Here is a 6,000-nt window from a genome sequence, read left to right as displayed (position 1 = left end):
GAGGCTGCGGTGGCCGGGAGCGGCCCCTGCACTCCAGTCTGGGTGACCGAGTGAGACTCCCATTCAAAAAAATAAATAAATAAACTAAAACTTTGACATATGTTTGCTACATAACAATATGAGGATCATGGTTTTTTTAAAAATTGAAAATGATTATTTTTGTCAGTACCCAACGCTTTGCTTTCCTCTTACGTTTGCAATATCTCCAGAACTATACCCACACCTCATCTATAGCCAATCATGCTACCCTGAAGAAGCTTAGCAGCACCTCCTTCATGCTGGGGGCTCAATTAGGAGCACCTTGGAGTCCAAACTCATGGATTTGCACACTCAGGCACTTTCCAAGGCATGTGCATGGAACGCTTCCAAAGAAAACTATTAAACTTCCACCCTCTATTCAGCATTGCTGAACTCTTGGCCATCATACTCCCCCTCGTGAAAACCAAGCCAAAGAGACAAAACATGGGTTAATATGGGCTTGCTTTGCTGAGCCAAATAGTGAGAACTTTGGTTGGCACCTTTCTACATTATCATGATTATGTGGCCAGTAAGTGTGACATTTGCTAAAATTAAAAAGTCATTAATCCCTGCAGCAGGACTGCCTTGGTTTACAGTGGGGCTATTCCCCATCTAGAAAAAATGATGGGGCTTAGTGAAAAGGATTTGGGTTGCTTCATCTTCTAGGGACCATGGGTTCCAAGACTGAGCTTATTACTTGTTTATAAGTGTCCTTTATATATTCTGGATACTAGCACCTTATCAGATATATGACTTGGAGGTACTTTCTCCCATCTGTTATCTTTCACATTCATGATGGTATTCTCTGAAACACAAAACTTCTTCATTTTAATGAAGTCCAATTTAACTAATTTGTGCTGTCATTGTTTGTTCTTTTGGTGTGATACCTAAGAAGGCTTTGCATGACCCAAATTTACAAAGACCTATGTTTTCCTTTAAGTACTCCTATGTTTTCCTTTAAGTACTTTATAGCTTTAACTCTTACACATGACTCTATGTTCAATTTTGGTATATGACGTAAGGAAGGGGTCCAACTTTGTTCTTTTCTGCATGTGTGTATCTGGTTGTCCCAGCACCATTTTTTCTAGGCATGCTGTTAGAGGTTTAGCAACTGAAACAGAGTATAGACCCTCTGTAATCCTGGTTGTTTGAGGTTGATCTTTTCCAGGAAAATGTTTATTCCCTTTTTTCCAATGTGAATTTACATCTGCCTTCAGCCCCTGACCTTAAACACTAAGTGGGAGCTGGAGAGGACAGACCGCTGAACCCAGCCTCTTGTGGCAAGTGATGATGGTCGTGCAGTTGTTAACTTCACAATGCTGACATGGCACTCATTGGATCCAGCTCTTGGCTATGGTTCAATTAGCTGGACTAATCTCCAATATACTTCAAGTTAGGAACTCTAAATCCTACAACAGCAACTGAAACTCATGAATGTTACTTCTTTCCATAATTAAGTCCCTGCCCCAGGTCTCCCATATCTTCTCCATTTTAAGGTGTGTACTTTGCCAAGATGGCAGGTGCCAGGAGGCTATCTTATCTGTCCAGGCTCTCTAAGCCTTGCCAGCTGCTGCTCTCCCTGCCCATGACCACCTCGGTTCCCAGAAGTCCTCTCTCAGTCTGTAGGCCATCGACCCAACTGCACAGTGGATTCAGCCTGGAAGAACTTAGAGAAACAACAGTTGGACTGTGTTTCTACAAACCGGCGATGAGACTGCTTGACAGAACAGCTCTCTGAAAAGACCCAGCCCCCATAGACTGTGCTGGGTGCCCCCTGCCTGGCATTCAGCCTGAAAGCCAACAGGGTAATTTGCTTTAAGGCTCAGACTCAACACGGCTTATAACTTTCTCCTGAACCCATGAAGTCATTTCCCCAGACTAGCTCTGTCATCTATACAAGATGACATATTCATTAGCAAGGGTGAATAATACCTAAACACACCACCGGATTTTCCCACAAAGCTCTGCTATGGTCTGTATGACAAGAAGTAATCTCACCTGCAGAGTTGGAAGTAGGCAAGTACTTGTGATGCCTTTGAATCTTTTGATTCATAACTGGGAGTCATGACTGAACACCTCTGCCCAAGCCCGTCCAGACAAAACTGCGGTGGAGAAAGGGGTCAACAGGTTTCCAAAGGATTTGTGTCAACAGACTCCTCAGTGTCTCTTTGATGCTCTGGGATGAAGGCAGAAGAACATGAGTAGATCTACCTCTTCCAATACAGACTGATTATTTTTTCAACTTTCATAGTGGAAAACACACCATTAAACTGTCACTTTATGAATGAAATTTATCACAATTAGACCTCAGTTTTGCCCTTACCATGTGTATCAGTCGGTATTCTGCCAGAGAAACAGGCTTGTCATGTATAAATATGGAGCCTCTAGTTTCAAAGACGTAGCCAACTCCAGGGCCTGGTACCTCTACCTCAGAGACTTGAGTATCTAAAGATGGAAGAGAAAGGAGTTTGTCCCTTTCTTCCCTGGCCCCCAATCTCCCATGGGCTGATCTTTTCCTTGAGGAATGAATGCATGGTCTCCTCTTCTTAATGCCCCAGGCACATGAAATAGTCATATGTTCTAGTTCATCCTGAGGTTTTTAAGTATCTCAAAATCTCAGAGATGTCTTTAATTCACTGGAGTCTTCCTACAGTTTTCTTGAGGCCCACCAGTTAATAAGAAGTGCACAACATGGTGAGATCTTCCGGCTACTTGAAAGGCTGAGACTATTGCAGGGAGACAGAGTAAGACTCTGCCTCAAAAAAAAAAAAAAAAAAACTGAGGTCACAGTTAAGTCATATTTCCACAGGTTTTTATTTAATTTAATTTAATATTATTACTATTATTATTATTTGAGTTGGAGTCTCACTCCATCACCCAGGCTGGAGTGCAGTGGCACACTCACAGCCACCACGGCGTCGACCTGCTGGGCTCCGGGGATCCTTCTGCCTCAGTCTTCCAAGTAACCAGAACTACAGGCACACACTACCACGCCGGGCTAATTTTTTTTATTTACTGTAGAGTCGAGGTCTCACCAAGTTGCCCAAGCTGGTCTCAAACCCACGGACTCAGGCAATCCATTTGCCTCGGCCTCCCAAAATGTTGGGATTACAGGCTGAGCCCCCGAGCCTGGCCATTATTATTATTATTTGATTTGGAGTCTCACTTTGTCACCCAAACCAAAGTGCTGTGGTATAATCACAGCTCACTGCAGCCCTCTACTCCCTGGGTTCAGGCAATCCTTCTGTCTCAGCCTCCTGCAGAGCTGGGGCTACAGGTGTGTACTGCCACACCCAGCTACTTTCTTTTTTGATTTCTTGTAGAGACGAGGTCTTACTTTTACCCAGGCTGGTCTCTAATTTCTGGGTTCAAGTGATTCTCCTGCCTCAACCTCCCAAAATTCTGGGATTACAGGTGTGAGCCACTTCAGCATCCCAAGTAGCTGAGACTACAGGCATGTGCTACCTTGCCTGGCTAATTTTGGGAATTTTTTTTGTAGCAACAAGGCCTCACTTCTCACTCTGTTGCCCAGGCTGGTCAAAAACTACTGGGCTCAATCAGCCCTCCAGAGTACCAGGATTACAGGTATGAGCCACTGCACCTGGCCTCTTTCTCTTTATATATACACATTTAATATATATATTTATAGCATATGCAACATACATTTATTATATGCTTATACATAATAGATAGATAGATAGACAGACACCAATATTTATCCTCCCTCAAGAAACCACAAATGAACCACAAACCACGGTGGTTCAGCCTGTAATCCCACGCTTTGGGAGGATGAGGTCAGTGGATTGCCTGAGCCCGTGGGTTCGAGACCTGCCTGGGCAACTTAGCGAGACCTCATCTCTACAACAAATCAAAAAATTAGCCGGGCATGGTAGTGCCTGCCTGTAGTTCCAGCTACTTGGAAGACTGAGGTAGAAGGATTGCCAGATCCCAGCAGGCTGAGGCTGCGGTGGCCGGGAACTGCCACTGCACTCCAGCCTGGGTGACAGAGTGAGACTCCAACTCAAAAAAAAAGAAAAGAAACCACAAATGCACAGTGACAGCAGCCAGAATCTGAACATAGAGCATTTCAGGTGTCATTTTCCTCGCTGGAAGGGGCTCTGCTTTCTGGATCAGTAAATAGCTCTAGTCATTGCAAGTTTAATGAAGTCAGCACCAGGAGAAATCTTCAATTGAATGTAACCTCAACATAATTGGAGCTGAATGCCGACTTACTGAAGTTCCAATTGTGGGATAGAGCCCCATTTGCTGAGGGCAGATCTAAAAAGGAGGACTCAGGAAACCCAAGGGCTGAGAGATTGGTCAATGTTCCCTATTTAACATGCCCATGTTGGTCTGCCTTCTCTAGGTGGCATGAAATAGCTGTATTCCACAGTGGAGATCCCATTCATTTTAAAGAGCCTCCATCTTCCAGTCAACCCAGGAAAACATCCCCAAGATTTCAAATCATTTGCAGAGCCACGTGGCCACTTAGCACATGGATACTATCAGCTCCAAAGCTTCACACAGGAGAATCTGGCAAAATCACACACTACTCAAGAGTAGGAAAAAATATTCCACCTTCCCCCTCTCCAAGAGAAACCCAAAATGGCACTTATTTTTTTTCCAAGACACTCATTCCAGAGGAGTTACAAAGGACCCAGAGAGACTTCTCTTCAAAGGGATTCAAGACAATGACAATTTCCAACATGACTGCAGAAATGACTGATCTGCTACTCAGAAACTTCTTAATTGCCTTGGCTGCTCTCTAGCCTTACTTTATTATTATTATTGTTTTGTTTGTTCATTTGAAAAATGTCTCAGGGTGTTTTCAACAGTTGTCATGGAAAGTTGGCATCATAAAGACTTCCTGGAGATAAAGGATTTCAAAGGCTCATGTCTTCCAGGCGCGCACACACACACGGATTTTGCCAGAAAAATAGGAAGGACTTTGAGAACAAAAATAATGTGATATGATTTATAAGTTTCTTTCTTTGGCATCCATTTGGGTCTTCACCATCTGTCATCACCTACAAATTATTGGCTTTTATTACAATATTATGATTCTACATAACAGGAAACACAGAACTTTAACAAATTAGCAGAACATAATTAACATAACTGATAAGTGATTGAGGAACAGCTGCAAAGAAAAACTCTAATGAGTGAGGAAACACCAGAGAGCACATCCTACATGCAAGTGTTTAGAAACATCTTGGTATTGAGACTATTTGTCAGTTTAAAGGCACTGGCTAATTACCAATATCAAGAGACATTTCATAACTTCCAAGAAATTCTAGAGAGGATGATTACTGAATAATTTACAAAGTCACTCACCAAGGACATATAAATTCCATAATGTTGAGTGCTAAGACAAGGCATTGTTGCATTTTTTTACAAATAGAAATATGCATAAAGCATTCAACACTGTTTCTTTCAACCATAAAGATCATCTAGATATTTGGAGTCAAAAAATGTACTATATTGCACAGTGAACAAAATGGCGCCAAGATGTCACTATGTAAGAACATATAGTCTGTGATCTAAGACTCTGCAATCTAAATTAGCAAAATTATAATTCAAAAAGTTTGGGAAAGAAAATGCATTAATTCCAAAAGCCATTTGCTCTCTTTAAAGTGATGAAGCTTTGAGGAAAGGCATCTAATAGAACAGGGGTCCCAGACCTCCAGGCCATGGACCTGTACTGGTCTGTGGCCTATTAGGAACCAGGCTGCACAGCAGGAGATGAGCATCAGGTGAGCAGAGTTCCGCTTTCTGTCAGATCAGAGGCAGCATTAGATTATCATAGGAGCACGAACCCTATTATGAACTGCACATGCAAGGCATCCAGGTTGCAGATTCCTGATGAGAATCTAAGGCCAGATGATCCCTCTCCTCCTTCCCTCCCTCCCCATGTCCATGGAAAAATTGTCTTCCTCAAAACCAGTCCCTGATGCCAAAAATGTTGGGTACCACTGTAACAGA

The sequence above is a fragment of the Carlito syrichta genome, unplaced genomic scaffold, assembly GCF_000164805.1.
Source record: "Carlito syrichta isolate Samal-C Ts95f unplaced genomic scaffold, Tarsius_syrichta-2.0.1 Scaffold302518, whole genome shotgun sequence".
NCBI lineage: Eukaryota > Metazoa > Chordata > Mammalia > Primates > Tarsiidae > Carlito > Carlito syrichta.
Note: the sequence above shows the minus strand (reverse complement) of the source record.